Source organism: Gopherus flavomarginatus, chromosome 2 (genome assembly GCF_025201925.1).
Source record: "Gopherus flavomarginatus isolate rGopFla2 chromosome 2, rGopFla2.mat.asm, whole genome shotgun sequence".
NCBI classification, from domain to species: Eukaryota; Metazoa; Chordata; order Testudines; family Testudinidae; genus Gopherus; species Gopherus flavomarginatus.
The window spans coordinates 107439708-107460500 of record NC_066618.1 but is presented as its reverse complement, the minus strand read 5'-3'; the positions used below and the strand labels follow the sequence as shown (position 1 = coordinate 107460500).

At 44.9% G+C, this 20793-nt stretch overlaps 1 protein-coding gene across 1 annotated transcript in view; it reads left to right on the top strand.

The window, feature by feature from the left end:
* The first annotated feature begins 6837 nt into the window (after positions 1 to 6837).
* GRB10 (growth factor receptor bound protein 10) overlaps positions 6838 to 20793 on the top strand; it is a 211644-nt gene continuing 197688 nt past the window's right edge. The window contains exon 1 of the mRNA XM_050937708.1: positions 6838 to 7266. The gene's annotated coding sequence lies outside the window, so the exon portion shown is untranslated. The remainder of the gene's footprint in view (positions 7267 to 20793) is intronic.

Sequence of the window (20793 nt, the reverse complement as noted above, 5' to 3'; positions counted from 1 at the left end):
GGATAGGAGGGAAGGAAAAGGCTACTTCAGAAGTTCAAAATAATGACAGCCTTTTGATTGGGCTGTCCACGGGTGTGGAGTGGGTGGATGCACTGAGCCTCCCCCCTCCACCCCCCGCGTTCTTACACGTCTGGATGAGGAGACTATGGAACTTGAGGAGGTGGGAGGGTGGTTATACAGGTATTGCAGCGGCACTCTGTGATCCTGCTGCCATTTCTGAAGCTCCACTAGACGCCGGAGCATGTCAGTTTGATCACATAGCAGCCCCAGTGTTGCATCCTGCCACCTCTGATCTTCCTGCCGACACCTCTGATCTTCCTGCCGACACCTCTCATCTTGAGCATCCCTCCTCTCTTCACGTTGGTCTCTCCTGTTCTCACATTGGTCCCTCCTGTCCTCATGTTCACTGGCATCTTTCCTGTATGTTGATACTGCATCCTTCCATCATTCAGATGAGCTCTTTCATTGCAGGTCGATTCCGTGATTTCAGAGAACATTTTGTCTTGCGTCCTTTTTTTCCGCCGCCTTATCTGAGATAGCCTTCGGGATGGAGGAGGGAGGGTTGAAAAATTTGCAGCTCTGGGAGGGAGGGAAGGAAAAAAAGGGGGAGAAATATTTAAAAAGATACATTTCACAGAACAATGCTTATACTCTTTCACCGTGAACAACACTATTCACATTACATAGCACATGTGATTTCAGTACAAGGTTGCATTTTGCATCTTCATATTGAGTGCCTGCAGCTTTGATGTTAGAGATCACAGACGCAGGTCCAGGCAACAGAATTTGGCTTGCATGTGGCCATGGTAAGCCATTTGTCTTTCGGCTTCTGCAGCCTTCATAAAAGCAGCGCCCTCCTTTCTCACATACCAAACAAAGCCCGTTGAGTGCTGCAGCTTTCCTATTAACTTGCAGCAGCAGAAACCAAATTAACCCCCCCCCCCGCCCATCCAATTCTCTGGGTTGATCACCTTAACCCTCCCCCCACTGCGTGGCTGGTATCAGGGAAGATCTCTGTTAGCCAAACATGAAAAAGCTCAGTGCCAAAACCCCCTCACCCCCCAGCTTGGCTAACTGCAGGGAAAGATTTCTTTTCAGCCACAGGCAAACAGCCCAGTAGGAACAGCCACCTCTGTCCCCTTAATTAAATTCCCATATTTCAACCAGGTTACCATGAACGATATCACTCTCCTGAGGATAACACAGCGAGATAAAGAACCAATGTTGCTTGAATGCCCTCAAACACCGGGACCATATGCTGCCAGACTTTGTCATTCAGTGATACCAGATTACTTGCTACTAGCATGGCGTGGTCAAGTGTTCTACCATGGAGGACAGAATAAGTCTGCACTGACCAGAAACCTTCTGGAAAGTTTTTTGGAGTACTTCCAGGAGAGCTTCATGGAGACGACCTTGGAGGATTTCCACTCCATTCCCAGACACGTTAATAGACTTTTCCAGTAGTTGTACTGGCTGCAAACACATCTCAAGTCCTCAAGACAAATTAATCATTAAAAAAAGCTTGCTTTTAAACCATGTTTTATATTTACAAAGGTACACTCACCAGAGATCCCTTCCATGGCTTCATGGTCTGGGATAATGCCTTGGGAGGGTTGGGAGGGTACTTCAGTCAGGCTGAGAAAAAGGTCCTGGCTGTTGGGGAGAATGGAGTGCTGTGTGCTCTCTGCAAGCTTGTCCTCGTCCTCCTCCTCATCTTCTCTGTCTGCAGAATCCTCAGGCATGGCTGAGATTACCCTCTCCTCGGAATCCACGGTCAGAGGAGGGGTAGTAGTGGCGCCCACCCCCCCTAGAATTGCATGCAGCTCAGCATAGAAGCGGCATGTCTGCAGCTCTGTCCCGGACCTTCTGTTTGCTTCTTTGGTTTTCTGGTAGGCTTGTCTGAGCTTCTTAACTTTCACGTGGCACTGTAGTGAGTCCCTATTGTGGCCTCTCTCCATCATGCCCTTGGAGATTTTTTCAAATGTTTTGGCAATTCGTCTTTTGGAAAGTAGTTTTGCTAGCATGGAATCCTCTCCCCGTATAGCGATCAGATTCAGTACCTCCTGTACAGTCCATGCTGGTGCTCTTTTTCAATTCTCAGACTGCATGGTCACCTGTGCTCATCAGCTCTCCACGCTAGGTAAACAGGAAATGAAATTCAAAAGTTCGCAGGGCTTTTCCTGTCTACCTGGCCAGTGCATCAGAGTTCAGCTTGCTGTCCAGAGCAGTCACAATGGTGCACTGTGGGATAGCTACCGAGGCCAATACCATCGAATTGTGGCCACATTAACCCTAATTCGAAATGGCAATACCGATTTCAGCACTACCCCCCTCGTCGGGGAGGAGTACAGATATCTATATTAAGAGCCCTTTATATAGAAATAAGGGGATTCGTTGTGTGGACGGGAGCAGGGTTAATTCAGTTTAACGCTGCTAAATTCGAGATAAACTTGTAGCGTAGACCAGGCCTTAGAGTGAAAAATGCTATAGAATTGCAAAGTATAACTATGTCATAGCCACAGTAAAGAAGCATGTGTTGAATATGATATGGGGCTGGGACTAGCTCCAGGATCATGAGATGTCACAGTAATGTCATCACACACTTTCCAAGTATGAGGTGAAAACTTCCTGCATGGACAGCATGCTCCATCTGAAAAAGGAATGGGATCAGCTGCCTCTCTACTCACAGCCAGTGAAGAAGGGGAGAGATTTTCCATTCATCCCCTCGCCACACTAGTGGATTGGGATCTCAAGCAGAAACGCAGATGGGCATGGGGTAAGGGCTATGGGAAGGCCTGCTTGTCAACCTCACCAAAGTGGTTAGTTCAATCACTAGTATCTTCCCTTGTGGCAACTGAGAGAGTGTGTGCGGGGGGGAAAAGGGGTTTGTCTCACAATTCCATTTTCCCAAAGGCCAGGGACAACATTACTGCTATTCTCCTCAGGCTGACCCAAGAGACATCTTCCTCTTCAGCAGCTTTTCACAGCCTCCTTCCCCTCCACAACAGAGTGTCTTGTGATAGGGGAGCTCAGCTCCACACACCCTCACTAGAACAAAGGATGCTGTAGGAGGGCCCAGCGACTACACTCCTGAAATAAAGGGCCAGAACAAGAAGCTCTGTTGTCACTCTTTGCTGCTGCTCCTGCGGGGGCCTCCCTTGCTTCCTCCATTACTATGGCTATGCAGTTCTCTGAACTCTCTATCTGAAACAGAGGGCCCTTGGAGGAGAGGCCCCAGTAGCTCTAGCAAACGAGGCCCTGTGGTGCGGGGAGAGGTCCCTGCTTACACCATCCTGTCCATCAGGCAGATCTGCCCCCTACTTTCTAGCATTGGTGGCAGAAGTGGCTTCCTACACCTAGCCCTCTGCTGGGGTTAGAGACACTGAGTGATGAGTGAATAGTAAGCATATGGCTGGATCACATGTGTATCTGTGAGAGGCTATTTGATATGTGTGAGAGACTGGAGAGATGATACAAGGGAGTGACTGAGGGATGGACAGATGAAAGAACACAGGGAAGGACATGGCACATGTACAGAAAGATGAAGGTGAAATTAAGGGACAGCTGTGAAAAGGCACCAACATATACTGTATAGGGGACTAAAAGAATGGAAATGGAGAAAGAAGGGAGAACAAAAGCAATGTAGAAATAGTAAGTTACTTTTTAAAAGGTGTTTAATAGAAAGTTGAATGACAATGCTATAATGAATACATGCCAGTAGTGGTTTCTAATAATAATGAGGAGCACTGGGAATTTCCCTGCTTCCAGTGGCATTCAGTCTCTTCTATAGATAAAGCTGATATTTTTCTACAAGTGGGTGTTTCTAGGCATGGTTTATAGAATGCTCTCTGCCCCTCCCACCTTTAGAATGCACTAGATTGCACCAAATGGCATGCGCGTGCACACACACGTCAAAAGTTTCCTTAGGGGGAATACCCCTGGATTCCTTGGAAGAGTCATTTCTCAGTTCCACAAATTACTTGTCAACATGTGAGCCACTTAAAAATATTCTTTGGATTGTGTGGAGCTGCCAGTGCAGCCCTGGTAATAGGTAAAGTTGAAATGCACAAGGACCCCTGCTGCTGAAGAGTTGTAAGTATTACAAGTGTGTGAGAACCTTGGGGAGTGCTTGAGAAACCAAGAGAATGGAGGGGTTGCCCAGTTTATAAAGGCTCCCCTGCAGTCTCTGTTACAGTCAAGGAAATACAGCATGCCATGTGTCTCACAGATCAAATAGACAGGCACATTGTCTGTGGCATAAATGGTGGTCTTGATGAAAGACGTGAGACCACAGAATGAAAACAGGATGGGCAGACAAGGTTGGGGAAATAAGGGGTTGTGTAGTTAGTTACTTGCATACATCGTGTTTGGAAATATGTCCTACAATATGTACAAAGTGTGTTTACATGTGTATTTCTAACACACTAGAATCTCCTTCCAAGATCTCCTCTGTCCCTTATCACTGTCTAACCCTCTCTACTTACCCATCATTCTGCTCCTTTAAAGACATCCAGTCCCCTGTAACTATCCATCCAAGCCACACTCCAACTGCAGGCATGCCACCTTACAAACATTTCACATTTCCTCTAGCTGCTGCTCCCCTGCCCCCGCACCTCAAAAAAGCTCGCTGCTGATCAGGCAGCTGATAATATCCCTCTGGTGGAGTCAGTCCACAGGAAGTGGGACTTCTGCCCCTTGTAGTGCTGAGACCTGCTGACCTGAGGTTCTGCTCACGTTTTGAGTGGGTTGTTACAGGTGGCCAAGACCAACTGGTAAAATATAAAGATCTAACCATGGCTGAGAGTCCTCAGCTATTAGGCGGGAAGCAGCAGGGCCTCTCCAACACCTGCCCAGGCCCCAAGACCTCAGGAATGTAAGAACTGCCATACTGCATCAGACCAATAGTCCCTCTGGTGCAGTATCCTGTCCCTGATAGTCTCCAGAACTGGATGCTTCTGAAGGTGACAAGAACCCTACAGTTGGTGTATGTTGCACAATCAGCCCCTATATAGGCCTCACTCTGATCTCTAATAGTTACAAACTGCAGTCTTTAACTCTGCCCCTTTCTGCTAGAGTTTGGCTTGGGTTGCAGCTTTGCAATGACAGGGCTAATTTGAGCCCTGTCTGGGAGGAACTCCCTCTGATTGGCTGCTTGTCCCACCTCCCAGGGAAGAGCAACCACTCAGAGCAGCAGCAAGAAGAAGGAGGAGCCCCCCCCCCACCAGGAGGTGACCCCATATCTCACAGGTGGGAGGGAGAAGGAGCAGAAAGAACCTAACCACTTAAGGTATCTCCACTTCTTTCTTCTCTTCTATGGGCTGGCTCTTATTTGCCTCCCTCCCTCCCTGCAACACCTGGCTTGTGAAGGGGCAGGAGTGGTGAAGAACCCTTGGAGCTGTTCCCCTCAACCCTGGAAAGAGGAGAAGGGGATCTAGCTGCAGCCCTCTGCTTTGGTCCTGGGAGAGCCGGATGATGTGCTGCAAGAAACACAGACGGAACAGAGAGTGAGGTAAGTGGTGGTGGTGCACCAAACTCCCGTGGGGGCAAAATTGATGGGTATCAGGGGACAGAATTATTTGACGGGCAGAGGTGAAAGCTTTTGCAGTGAGGGACAAAATCACCTTAATAAATTTTGAAGCATAAGCAAAAATGAATTGTAACATCCAGTAAAGGTGGGAAATGGGAGTTCAAAAATCAAGTCAGACCAAAACCATAATATAATCTTTAAAAAGAAAACATGACTTTTCTAGGGTCTGAAATACAAGATTTAATATCCCTTCTCAATTATTTTATTGTCATTAATTAGGATAATTTTGCATAGATGCTAAGAAGTGTGGCCTGGTCCATTTAATCCAGGCTGGTACAGTCACTGCGGCTGTTACTGATGCATTTTTTGGCTTTTCTGTTTGCACAGCAGCACTTCAACCTCCTTTTTCATTAATAATGGCACACAGTTTCCTGCAGAGCACAAATCTAACTATCCTGTTTTTGCATTTATTCTACCTGGTCTAAATGGGAAACAGTATTACCATCCATTGGGCAAGCCTCATCCCAGTGAGTGTGAATATTTCTGTTGGCACAATACACATGAGAAAGTTGTATGTGTGTAAGCAGGGATGGTGAGAGTGAACAGTGAGTATGTAAGGTGTGTAAGTGGTGATGGTGAGAGTGAGCACAAGTCACTGTGTCCCCAGGAGTGTAGGTGAGCACAGTGCATGCATGTGCAAAGTCAGTGTAAGGAGGATGATTGCCAGCAATGCATAGCTGTGGGTTTGCCAGAGCCAAGTGAGAGTGTCTGCGTGTGACAGAAGTGTGAGAGGCTGCGCTGGGTGGGTAAGTGTAAGTCTGAAACCGTGTGTGGCGAAATGCAAGTGATTCTGGGCTCGGTGCGTGCGTGTGTGTGGACGGCGTTAGTGGCGGGTGCAGGCAGCAGCTCAGCGCGTACGCACACGTGTCTGTTTAGTCCCTGAGCGGCACGACTGTGAGCGGGCCCGGGGTGCTGGGAGCAGGGGCGCAAGTGGCCAAGCTCGGGCAAACCTGGGGCGCGTTTGTGTCAGCACAGCGACTAGCCGGGAAGCAGCAGCTCCGGCTGCAGCCGGGCTCGAGGGAGGCTGGCGGGCGGCTGGAAAGCAAAGCCCGAGCCGGGCGGGAGAACTCCAGCCGAGCGCCCTGGAACAGCGCGCCGCCCTTCCCCAGCCGCTGCCGGCTGGGCGGGTAGGCAGCCGGGCTGGGGCGTGGAATGGCTCGGGCTGCGGCTGCGTGGAGGCGGTGCCGGGGTGGGAGGTGGGTTTAAAGCCTATTAAAGGGGGAGGGGGGCGGTGGAGATGATGCATCCTAAGCTGGAGAGTCAGCTGAGTACGAAGCAAGATCTCGGCGGTAGGGGCACGTAGCCCCGTGTTACTACCAGGAACCTGGAGGAAGGAGCAGGATCCGCAGCAGCGGTTCAGGCGCAGCAGCAGCACGGGCAGAAGTTTTCTTTGCAAATCCCTCCCGCCCCGTATAGTTTTTTTGGCGTGTGCGCTGGGAGTTTAACTTTCCCCCTCTCCCACTTCACGCTACGAAGATACCCCGTCTCCCCATAGCATCCCCCGCTGCCTGCTCTGCTCCCGGCCCCCCCAGAACAACAGCAACAAAACTTGATCGGAGCGTGCGAGACAGAAGGAGCCAGACGCACAGAGAAGCTCTCAAGAGGGGGAGGGGGCAGCGCTGGTGTCCTGAGCAGCGGGAGGGAGGCCACGAGGGCGAAAGAGGAACCGCTGGCAGCAGGTAAGAGAATCGGGGCGTGAAGGTCTAATGCTCACCCCAGCCCCTTTGGGGTGGGCATGTAATATCCTGCATGCGTCTCTTGCAAGGGGGATAGCGGAGGAATCTCGGAGGGTGGACAGTCTGCAGGAGCAAACTGTTGAGAAAGGTCCAAGGCTGCAAATGCAAAATGCGCTGGCTTAGGCACTCCCATTCCGCCCCAGAACAGGCTGGGGTGAGGGAGAACGCCAGAGGCAATGGGGCTAAATTGCAAGGGACAGCGCGCCTGTGCGTATATATAGAACTGCTAGGGAGCTTGTGTGCTGGGTCCTTAGTAGCTGAGATTAGAGCTGGGGGAGGAGTGTGCAATTCTGTCTCTGGCTTCGGATTTAGTGGGTCACTTTCAAAACTTCCCAATTAAACCGGGCTGGAAAACTGGAACCACTTTCCTCTCCCCCCGCCCCCCCACCCCCGCGTGTGACAAGACTTCAGGCGAGTTTAATGCTGAGAATCAGTTTGCCGTGTTCTCTTTTCTCTCCTCGTTTGGACCTTTATTAGCCCCTTGGGGGAGTCATTGAGCCTGTGCACGTATTTGAACCATTCCGTTGTCAGACGTGAGATCCTTTCAAGCCCTAAAGAAAAGTGTGTTGGGGGGAGGCTGGGACTGCAGCGATCAGAGTGGATCTTGAGCCACAGAATAAGTCCTATTCTTAATCCATCTGTGAACATGATTCTTCTCCCAGCTTGATTTTCCATTCGCACCAGTTCTGGGGGGTGCTGTACTTACTAGCCTGCACTTTCTAAGTATTTATCTGGCATTGCAGCTGCTTTTACAGGGCCACAGGAAAGTTAAACTGTTTCTTTTGCTCTGCTTTTCTGAGAGATATTAGAAGTTTAGGTCTGAAATCCTATTCCTTGCATTTTTTTCCCCTCTTTTGGCAAGAAGACCGAGGCAAAGGACAGTTCACAAAAGTGCCACTCCTGGATGCTGCTACCTTCCTTCTCTTCTGTTTTGTAAATCTGTGATGGTAGCTGCAAAAACAAGTATTTGGGAGTAAGGGGAATATTTGAACATTGTTGTGGGACAGCATTTTGTTGGCATCTGGGTAATATTGAGTAGCTTCTTGTAACCTGTTCTGTGTAAAATAAGACTTGGGTTGGAGGGAGAGGTTTTTACCTTCTTCCCTCTTGTCCTCCCCCACTTCCGACTCATGATTGGAGGTAGAGCAGCAGAAAGCTGTTCACATGGACTCCCCTTTTATATATCGTTTGCCGTTTTGCAAACTGGGACCTAAACTGTATCATTTTATAAGAGAAAGTCTGCAGTTAATTGGTTTGGCAGATACACGATTGCAAAATCTTCTTTGCTTTGGATTTAAACTGCCAGCCACCCTCTCCCTCCTTTGCCCCCCTTAAAATCCACATAACATTTTATTTTAGAAGTGGTATGGAAAGTGCTGATTCAGCACCTGGGAGCACCACTGTATGTGCAGTGGTGTTTTGTGTAAAATGTTTTGATTTGTTGAACTGGGAACATATGTTGCTGGTATGTCAAAGCAATACTGATCAAGGTTCACAGAGCAATTCTGTGCTTGTTCGTGATTTTACTCATGTCAAGTGAGAAACAACAATTGGCACCATGAAGAGGGTGGGAGTGGAATGTTAGACTTCTAAAATTGAACTTAACAGTCAAGTGAAATTGTATTGCTTCACAGAGGTGCTTGAGTGATCTTTTGAACAAAGCTTTTGTCGGAGATGAGATCAGTAAGCAGTTACAAGATTTCAGGTTGACTTATTCTTAAATTCATGGGCTGGTTGCACTTGCAGCACTCAAAGGTACAAGGGAGGACAACAGGGCTAATCCCAGGATTAAAAGGAGAGAGTTATGAGGACAGGTTTTAAAAAAAAAAAAAAAAGTTATAGAGATTAGACAACCTGAGTGGAAGAAGAACCTGTGCCTGAAACATTAAATGGTGTAAATGACATCTCTGCCTGCTGCATCAGTCTAGTTCATTTAGATAGGGGGAAGAGGAATGAAGGGACATCCAGAATGCTCAGAACATACATATCATTTCCCTAGCACGGTCTGAATGGAAGAGATGTGGCTGTTCAAGAAGCATGTTCCTCTTTCTCTTGCCTTTGATCTCAAGATGTAGAGTTGTAGTCTAATGAATAAACTTTCTTTGATATGAAAACTTGCTTGGCTCAGTCTAGTTTTTAAATATGCTGCACAACACGCACAGCAGACAGACTAAAAAGTGATATTTGGTAACATCTGTTCTGAATGCTAATGTATGGAAGCAGACCCCTACACTTGCCTGAAGTTTGTTTGTTTCCCTCCTCCCCGCCTGCTAATATTGTGCTTCATTTTCACTCTTTGTTCTTAAAGTAGATCTTGTTTGCTCTGGCTGCATGTTCTAGTGAGTTTCCTTGGTTTTTGTCAGTCAAAATATCCTCTCCCCTACTGTTGTGCATGTTGGCTTTCAACCTCTAACCCAGGCGTGACTTGCTTTTAGTGGTGTTTTTGTATTTATTTTGAAAGCATTACCTAAATGTAAAATGGATATCTATAGTTCAGCTCTGTTCATAGAACACAGCTGGTATAGTCATATGTAGAGCAAACATTTGCAACCCTGTGTCATGCATACTTAAATGACTTTGAATCTAACAAGAATTGCTACAAGTCTTCCTGTGAACTGTGGGCCAGATCGTGAATTGCAGTCCACTGGTGTGTAAAGGCTAAAAGTAGCTGGATCTCCCTAGTTGAAGGTTTCTTCCAAGATGGGAGTCGCCAGCTGGCACAGAGATGGTATAGCTAGGCCATGTGCCATCTCTTTCAGCAGCCGTTGCAACACTGGTAGGGAGGAGGAGGATGTTATCTGACAATCCCCAGCTAGCAGATGTTATCTGACAATCCCCAGCTAGCAGATGTCCAGCTGGAGACTGTTAGCAGCTGGTATACTGTAGAGCAGCTCTAGGCTGGGAGCCACAACCAGCTTCTCTGAGGCTTTCCCCTTAGACACCACAAATAATCTAGATATGTATATATTGAGGTGGTTGTCCCTAATTGAATGGAGAGTTTCAAAGCAAAGCTGCCTTGCCAGTCATACAAGGGAATGTAACACCGGAGGGTTTTAAGGGATTGTACTAACTTGCACTTGTAGGACTCTGGATGTACTCAATCATTTGACTTGTCCAGGTAAAGCTATCATTGGATTAGTAAAAACTGTTGTAAACTTGATTGCTTTACTTCAAAATGTTTGCATGAAGTTAGACTGGGTAAACATTTAAAGAGCATTTGGTTCTATAACTTAATGGGTTGTGGTATTGTTGCTGTATTAACTTCTTGGCATTCCCATTCTATCCCTCTGTTAATCTATTACTAGGGATGCATGAACTGGTTTTCAATGTAAAAAATGATTTTTTTTCTCCCATAAAAATTTCTTTCCCATCAGCGCCCAAGCTAGGAAAAGCAAAGAAACTATTCTTTTGAAATTTGAGATGTCTGACCCTATGAAATGTCTTATTATTGTGGTCTTTGCGGTAGCTTGCTTTGGGCTTACTCTTTAGGTAGCTTAAAATGTAGGATGAGATGTCCCCTCTTGACTGCTGGGGACAAGTCTGAGCAGATACAGCTCTTCAAAGGGCCAGCTGGCACACAACACAATCTGCACCTCCTTTCTGTTTGAAGAGAACTTTTTTGGTGGTGATGTCAGAGGGTCATTTATATTGCTTATGCTTGTTTATCCAGCATACTAAGGTTAACCATGGGCCAGGAGACACAGTGGCTCTACTCAGAGTGCAGCTTTCCCTGAGAAACCCAGTGTAGTGTTTGTCTTAGCATTGTGTATCAATTCATGTCTCAGAATCATATGGCCCTAACTTTTCGAGCAGGGTGCTGATACAATGACTCTCTCAGTTACAGTAAATTTTAACGTTTCAGCTTTGTTCAGAGACCAGAGTCAGTAAACATGAACTAGTTCCAAAAAGGCAACTCCACACAAGTAGGTCATGATGAACGAGGTAATTGTAAACATATGTTTACTTAAACTACTTTTAAACTGGCATCTGATTCTTCCCAACCTAATACGATGCCAATTTCTACTAGCTCTCAGCAGGAAAAAGTAGGAAATCAAACTTTTCTGACAGGCTATATTGAGCATGCTGTGGAGGAAATGCTCAGTCGTCCAGTGAGAGCAAAAGGAGCCTGAGATCCAAAGCTCTGACTGGCTTGGACAAAACTGTCTTACAAAGCAACAGTTGTGGTTGTCATACTTCAGCCGATTTGCTGAATAGACTGACCAAAGTACTCCTGTCCTGTAGGCATAGGGGACACAAATGTCAGAAGACTAATGTAAAGATAGGTAGTGATGAGTATATGTTGTTGTGAATATGTGCTTGTGCTTGCTGAGGGCTGTAACTGAGTCAGGAGTGAATGATGCTGCAGTCTTCTGCAATATCACTTTCCATTACATCACCATGATGAGAAAATGCAGTGCTGTTTGGTAATGTAATAGGGTCTCTATTGCCCATAATCTAGGGATTCTATTTTTTTTTGCCATCTTAGCTGCAGCCTTGCCACTTTTAAGAGTGGTACTCATAATTTTCTTCATTGTTTCACAACACACATAATTTAATGGCACTTTCAAAAAAAATCAACCCATTAAATAGCTTCTAAATAATTTTTAGGAGCTGATTGCTATCACTATACAAAATCCTGAAACTCTTGCCCTGAACCTGTGTGTGTGACAGACTGACTTTCTGCTTCTGGAGCAATTAAGATGACATCTTGCCTAACTTCAAAACGTGTTTTTCATTGGGAAGTAGCAATTGGACTGAATCCCATGGAGTCTCCAGAAATCTGCCTTGCAGCTTGCTCGAATATTTCTTATATGAAAACCCTTTGATTGCTGGCAAAGATTTGGGTGCTTCAAAGCCTCGTCATTCCACTCCTGCTCCACCTTTGTAGTCCCTTTTCCCCCCCTTAACCTTACCAGATGGATGAATTAACTCTCTCCTTTCTTTTATGCTTTCCTTGGTGCATATAAAATGTTTAACTTTTAGCTATCCTCCTAAAAATGTCAGTGTTACTGGTTTCTGAAACATCCCAGAGATGAAGGGCAAAAGTCAGAATTCAGGCAACTTATTGACTTCATCTCTAAAATGTTTAGAAACTAATCTCAGCCAAGCTATTGAACTTTAAGATTCACACACCAAAACTACCGTTCACTCCTAACTAAAACTTTGGGATGGGGAAAAGGGAACGGGGACTGAGGCTAAATACTCTGATGGTGTTGCTTACTATACTGGTAACATTTTAATTTCTTGAACATTATTCCAGAAGAGGAATCAGTAGTTCCTTTATGTCAAAATAGATTCATAGATGTAAACTTGTAAAAAGCTAAAATTTCAGAAGCTTAGTACACTGTGCAAGGGGAACTCCTGATGTCTTAGCCTTATGATTACTACCTTTCAGGAAAGTGTCACTGGGCACTTGGTCTCTGTTCTAGCTCAACTGTATGTTGCTAATAAAAGCCATTTAGGAGGGTCTTGGTGCTAACTGCTTTTTACTGTATGTTATACTCCTATCAAACTAGATGTGCCTTGTGCATTGAGTGATTTTTCTGCATTACTATTAATATTACCAACATTGCCTGGGAAGTGAAAGAGTTCCTTTATCATAACTCAAGACTTTGCACTTTATAGAGCAATTGTTCTTGTATAAATAAGCGACTTCTCAAGGGGTCAGACTGCTTTATTCCCCCGCCCTCCCAACTGTAACTCTGTGGCATTTTGCACCCACTTTGCATATTGCCAGTGGAAGTAGCATTTAAACACAGATTTTCCAATGACAGGATTCTGATGCAGCACAACTATGAGGTGAGATGATGGTCTGGTGACAAGGGGTGTTGCAATGCTTAACTTCTCAATGCCTGGAAAATCAATGGGATCTGCAAAGCCTGAGTTATGTGCCTAGGCTCCTTCTACAAAGACTAGGGAGAAATAAAAAGCTGCAAAGAGTCCTGTGGCACCTTATAGACTAACAGAAATAGGAAGAAATAGGCACCTTAGAATATGATTCCCCAAAAGGCAACATGCGAGGTGGGGCTCTGCCTACATTAGCCAATAGGAGATGCTGATGAAAAGGATGTGTCCTTACTCCACCCTTCTCATGGAGTTCAGTGCTATCTCTGCTTGCAGTCCACAACTGGGAACCCCTTTCCTGGAGTCAGGCAGCTTAAGTACCTAACTCTGTACAAAATGGTGATAGAAGAGGACGTCTTTCATAACCTTTAGTTCAGTGGTTAGGATACTCACCCGGGATGTGGGAGAGCCCTCCTCTGCCTGACAAGAAGGGATTTCAACTGGGGTCTCCCATCTCTCAGGTGGGTGCTCTACCCACTAGACTATAGAGTGACTTTTTTTCTCTCTCTCTGGGTCACTTTTTAATTAGTTAATATTCTACTTTTCAACAAGAGTGATGGAGACAGACCTGTATCAGAATATTCTGTAGTTCAGTGGGTAGGGTGCTCACCTCTAAGGTTGGTAGATCCCTGTTCAAATCCCTTCTTTGGGAGGAATTGAACCAGGGTCTCACACATCCTGACTGAGCACCCTAACCATTAGGCTAAAGGCTGTGAAGGATCTTTATGCTTCCTCCCCTGGGCTGTTTTGTGAAGAGTTACCCACTGAGCTTATCTACCAGATTGACACACCCAGATCTTACCTGCAGGGCCTAAACTACACAAGACCTGCCGTTCCACACTGTTTTGATGGAGGATCTGTCTCAATCTCTTTATGAAGAGTGGCTTTAAGAAACCCTCCCTGCAAGAACTCATGAACTATAGTGTCAAACTTGGATTTGTCTTTTGTCTTCTGTTAAAGGTACTGAACTTCTTAGCACCAGGGAGTCATGAAACAGACAAATAAGTACATTTAAAGAAGTTGAGGCTGATTTGCCCTTGATTCTGAATTTTACTCTGCTTTCTGGTTGGTCGACTTCTAGTGGCTTGAAAATGGTGACACTATAGCTAGAAGCATGCTTCCCAGAGCAGGTAGACATGTGGTAGCTCTGCTTGAGCTGGCATGCTAAAAATAGCAGTGTAAGCTTGGGCAGCTAGACCTAAGCCCCTAACCTGTGGAACTCCAAGTACCACCCCTCCCAGATGCCCTGGGCATGTACTGGGAGGCTGTCTCAACCTGCTTCCTGTGCTGCCACTGACTAAGGTGCTATTTTTAGAATACTCGCTCCAAGCAGAACTAGCCGATGTCTAGCTTTTTTGGGAAGTAAGCTTCTAGCTGAAGTTTAGACCTATCCATAGTTGTGGCCTTTCTAGGGGAGAAACTACCTGGCTTTTAAAACTGATCAGAAACAATAGGACAGTGATGATTGTATTTGACTTACATGACTCGAAGGCTTTCACTGTCTTTTATTTAGTGGAATGTTCTAACAAACTGCTATAGACTACAGACCTTGACAGTTAAGCAATACCTCACTTGAACCCCATTTTGTTTGCTTGAAAGCTTCATGAGAGTTGAGAAAGAGGGCTAAAAACTCAGATGTGGCAACAGAAGAGATCAAATGCTGTTTGCTGGTTACACCCTCCAGTGTCGTGCGGGTGGCAGTTTAGACAGGATCGGCCTTAGTGGGAGTTGTTAATGAGCAGTGTGTCCAGATCTTCTAAAAGATGCGTAACATACATGTTTTAATTTTTAGCCCCCTTCCTCCCTGTCTCCCTAACACCCCTTCTCTTTCCTGTGTAGAGGCAGTTCAGATCCTATCAAGTGTGCTGCTTCCTTGAGGGGCAGAATATCATAGAAGGCTTCCAGCAAGCAACAGACTTGAGTTGTGTATGTGGTATAACGCCTAAATATCATCACAGTTTCACATACTGGGAAATAGTTCTTCCATCTCCTTCTGATACCAAAGCATTCCAGACACATCAAATGGTCATTTTGTGTGAATGTATAGGAAGAACAGTAAGGAAGAAACTGGAAAGTCAAGACTTCCCAAAAAAGGAGCCTAAAATTAAGCTCCTAAAGTAAAATCCTTGTAGAGGTATTGAAACTGGGCTGAATATTACAGGAAGAGAATTGCACTTTTTCTATATTCTGATCAGAAAAAGCTTTGAAATCCTTGCTATCAAGGTAGATTAAAAAACTTTTGATGTCAAAGCTTTAAAGTCAAAGGAGCAATTCCAAAGAATAGCACAGCTGATGCTAGAGGTGTGCAGCCTATATATTAGGTGGAGTTCAAATATTTAGTATGATGAAACTTGCAAAATACAATAGGGTTGTGGTTCATCTATCTTTCTCATGGCATTATAAGGTAGTGTTGGTTCTGCCAATTGCTGCATCAGCAGGATTGAAAATGTTGTGCTGTACTAATCTTTTAGTCTTGGATACGTTGGACATGCATATAATTGTGGCCGACAATAAAATCATTTAACTGTTTCTCTTCCTATGAATGGAGGAAAAACTGCTGGTAGTCATTACAAAGCCAGCTGGTTGTGAAGAGACTAGAGTTTCTCAGGCCTTTCGTGTTCAGTCATCTCACCCTCCCTTTTGAACATCTTGTGATATTGTCGTACAGTCTCTAGGAGCAATTTAACTTTGTTTAAAGGCTCTATTGCAAAGCTAAAATGGCATATAGTTCTAGCTAACATGGAACGGCTTGTGGACTTGGAAACGATTAAGCTGGTAAAGTTCCTGAAAGGAACTTTGTCTATGTCCAAGCTCTAGTGATTGAGGTCAGTTCTGCCTCAGCGTGTCAGAGCAAAAAAATCCACTGCAAAAATATCTAGAAATGACAAGTCTAAGAGGAAACCACCAGGAAAAAAATAAATGTTTTATTAATGCCACGCTGCTGGGTCAAACAAGCTGAAGTCAACCTGGACAGGCCACAGAATTTAGTGTCTGTGTGTAGGGGAGCTTGGCTAAGGCTTTATCTTGGCTGGGAGACCCATGTGGAATTCTCAAGCTCTTCTGATGCTGTTGGTGGGTGAGCAGGGCTCTGTGGAGTAACATGCAGGCTAATGCATTGCAATAGAAATCTGGCTAGGCCTCATGTTGCACATCGTTCCTAAACTTAATTAAAGACAGGATTAGATGTCTAAGCATTTAGGAGTCCATTGTAGACACAAGCATTAGCATTTGCATTCTGAACTCCAGGAATCCAGTTCAAAAACTGGGCTCAAAGATAAAGTTGGATGCATTGTCTGCTGCCATTATTTCCTGGAGGAGAGCTACCTGTGGTACTGGTTATTCTACCAACCATTCTTAAAAATCTCTAGGTCACTTTTGACATGCAACTTAGTCATGCAAATTTGTCTTTTATAGCAATATTACCATAGCTGTGGCTCATCCTCCTGCTCCCTCCACCCCAAACCTTTTGCACATGGTACTTTGCTGAATCCTGTCAGAATTCTAGACTAAAACTCTTGATGTGTCAGAACTTCATAGAAGGTAACAGTGTTAATGCTTCTAGTATTGTAAGTAACAGTAGGTAACTAGAATAATGTTGCCATAAGTATCTGTTTGTTTTTCTTTAAGACACTGAAATTTGACTTATTTGCACTATACCTTCCTACCACTAACCCACTTATTTTAACCCCCTTGGCTGGTTGAAAGGGAAATGGGTTCCTCATGAACATTTTTCCTTCACGTGGGTAGAAAAGGGTTGTGACTCTAGGTTTGCTTGAAAGAGGCACCATTGCAGTTCAGTAAAATGGTTCACATACAGGAGTTATCTTGTAATAGGTAGAATCAAATAAAAGCACAAATGTTTGTTGCATCACTTAGCAAATTGGGACCTACCAGCTGCTATTGGACACCATCTCACTTTCATGCCCCATCCTCAAGCTCTCCTGCCCTTTCAGAGGTTGTAGGACAGACTGTTTCCAGTACTATTACCAGCCCCTCCTGCTTGGATTAGGACAATTGTTACTGAAATGAGTGTGAAAATAGCCGTGGTTCTTTACTTACCATCCCTTCCAGTAAAGTCTGCAAATGTGAGTTTTCTGTCCCTTAAATGCAGAATTACTTTTGACATGAGTTGTCAAATTATTACTTGGGTAAAACAGAGCAAGGGTAAGTGCACAGACAAGCAGTGAAGACCTGCAGTTCAGGCTTCCTGGAATGTTGGTTATAAGAAAATGTGAACAGTACATCTCCTCTTCAGAATCTTTTAGCCAGCTTATCTGCTAGTTCAGCACCAGCTGGTGAGACAGCTTTGACCACTTGTTGCTGTGTAAAGAGCTCAGTCTTTCCAATCAGGTAAATCTCCCTCCATTTAATGCAAAGTCCAATATGCTAGATCAGATATCAATCTTTCATACACATATATTTGTGAACTAACATTTGACAATTCTTATAATGATGTTCATGCCAACCTTTATGTGGGCCTGTTTTGTACAAAGCTATCCAAAAGCATACAGTATCTACAAATATGTGTGTATCAAGACTCTCACCCCTTCCCACAAATCACCAAAATACTGCTCTCAATTGCTAAGTGAATCAAGCTTTTTAATAAACTTGCTTTTCATAAAGCATGAAGTGTAAAGAGACAAGTCGCTTCTTAAACGTTAAATAGTATAGGGATTTTTTTCTTTGTTGGCAGTAAAATTACTTCAGACCCAGAACACTAATTGGCAATCGTAAAAGGGAGTAAAAGAAACTGTTTGAGCCAACATGGGTTTGCCAAAGAATTGTAGCAATCTGCAATAGACCATGGTTTTGGAATTTCCCCCATCCATTTTGCATTCCTTTATTAAGTTGTGATGCTAGACAAGGAGCAGGATCAAAACTGAGTGTCAGAGAAGGCTCTAGCGTATCTGGTGGTTTGTTTGTTTGTTTGTTTGTTTGTTTGTTTTAAATCAATCCCAGAAAGTCCCGAGGCTGCTGTCTAGTAGCTCTGGCTTACTGGGAACTCTCAATGACTTGAGAATCATAGTTGGCAAAGCTGCCTTAATTGTTCTTTTTATTTCTCTGATCTCAAATATACCTAAAGAGCACCCTAGCAGAAGCTGATTGCCACCACAGAAGCACTAGTGTAATATTCTGTAAGAGACTAACAGAAAGATGAAACAGTTCCTTTCTTCATGCCAAGAATTGTTGAAGAGTATTTTTGTTTCTAGGGTGGTCTTACAAAGTTATCCACACTTCAACAGAAGGCAGAAGAAAATACTGCTTGTCTGTCTTCAGTAACCTCAAATATGTGGCTTTTTGGGAGGGGACAGAAGCGTTATAAGATATCAAGACTAGAAGTTTACATTTATAATACAACCAAAGTATCCAGCATACTTTGTGCTGTGTTTTTTTTTTTTTGTTTTTTTTTTAAAGCAGTAACTCAAACCCGTCTCCTGTAGTTTCAAATATATGTATCTGAAGTAGACAGTTTCTGGGATTGTAAACCCATGGAGACCAGCTCTGGAAGGACTTTAATGAGCGATAATGAACTAATTAGTAAATCATAACTCAATAGGGATCTTACAAGTAAACTGTACACAGAGAGGGGGAGGAGCAATAGGGGGAAAGGTGGCAGGAAAAACTGATCTTATTGCAGATGGGGGAATATAGCTCCTTGCATGAGCTAAGGATTACTGCATCCTTAGTGGCTAATGATTCGCTCAACAACCTGAGAGAAGCTCATAAGATTGTTCAAATAGAGTCCTGGAAGTGTGCTCAAGAATTTTGGCTCGGTCTCTGGGACAGCATCCAAATGTGGCTGACACAGGGGACGATAGGCAGTTTTCTTTATCAGCCCAATGGGCTTTATAAAGCCCTCATACAAGACAGCTTCACTGAAAGATCTGGATGGTAATATTATAAAGGGCAGTAACTGGAGAGGTGGGTTGAGCACTGTGAAATGATATATACTCAAGGGAGTCTGTAGTAGATCAACATGTGTTAAATGAATTGCCTGGATTTCAAGTTATGACTTCGTTAGTGTCAAACCTACACTGGAGGAACTTGAACAAAGCATCAAAAAGATTCCCAGCAATGAAGCTTCAGGTCTGACTGTTCACCTGCTGAAATCTACAAATGTGCAAGCAAGACTTGCTGCAAAGATTGCATGAGATGTTGCTACTCTGTTGGAAGGAAAAAAAAAAACAGTTCTGCAAGTTTTTTCAAGGATGTTTTTCATCCAGCTCTATAAAACAAAGGAGACAGAAATGATTATAATAACCAGAGAGGGATATCGCCTCTTAACATCGTGGGAAAAATCCAGGTAAAGAATACAGTGTAAGACTTCAAACTTTAACTGAGAGAAGCTATCCTGACAGCCAGTGTGGCTTCCGCTTGGGAAGGGCCACCATAGACATGGTCTTCTCTGTAAGACAACTACAGGAAAAGTGTAGAAAAGCATATTCCACTGTACCTGGCTTTTATTACTCCTGAGAGCATTCTGTAACAAAAAATTATGTGCACAATATTTTAAAATTCTGCAAATTTTAATTGTCTTCTAAATGTGGAGGCTCCAGCTTGGCATTGGGGAACACAGTTGACTGGCTGCACAGAGGTAGGAGATCACTGTGCAGCCCTCTTTCCTCGGAACATGGACTCAGCAGTGGGGCTGCAGCCAGCCCTGACACAGCGCAATAAACAAGCCTGCCCCAGAAACACTCCAGTGCCCTGGCCCTCCGTGCCAGGTGCGGGCAGGCAGGCTCAGCAAAGCAGGATCCAAGTGTGGAGGGACTTAGTGGGTGGTCCAGGTGCAGGGGGGGATCTGGATGCACAGGGGCTGGAGTGGGGTGGGGGTTCTGGGTGCAATGGTAATGGGACTCTGCGGGGAGGTCCAGGTGAAAGTGGTTGGAGCTCAGCAGGGGAGTGTCTGGGTGTGGTTGGATAGAGCTTGGCAAGGCATCTGGGTGTGGGAAGCTCAGTGAGGGGTCCTGTTGCTGGGGGTGTGGGGATCCAGGTGCAGCTAGTTGGGCTCAGTAGGGTGGGAATCTGGGTGCAGGTGGCTTGTTGAGGTGGTGCAGGGGGAGTGGGACTTCTGGATACACAGGGCTTGGGTGGTTGAGGGAGCAGCTCCCTGCACAGTGATTCCTCCCCCTGCAGTTGAGGAGCGATGGGTGCAGGAAGCAAAGAAATCTGCGGGGGATATAAATTCTGCTCATATGCAGTGGCACAGAATTCCCTCAGGAGTATTTTATAGATTTAACAAAAGCTTTTTGACACTGTTAGTCGGTCAGGGCTTTACATTGTTCAGAAGAAGCTTGGTTGTCCATGTCTATTGCTAAACCTTGTGAGAGTCTTACACAATGACATGAAGGCAACTGTAATGTATTAAAACCAAGAGTCTGACTCGTTTAACATCAGCAATGGAGTGAAGCAGGGCTGCGTTCTGGCTCCTACATTTTAATATTTACCTCCTATTCCTGGTTCAACACGCATTCCGTGATATTCAAGAAGTGTCTATCTTAGCACTAGACATGATGAAAGTTCCTTTAATGTTGCAAGGTTCAGAGCTTAAAACGAAGGTGAAGGGGAGCCCATCACAAGGGACCTATTGTTTGCAGATGATGCAGCCTTTGTGGATCATAGCAT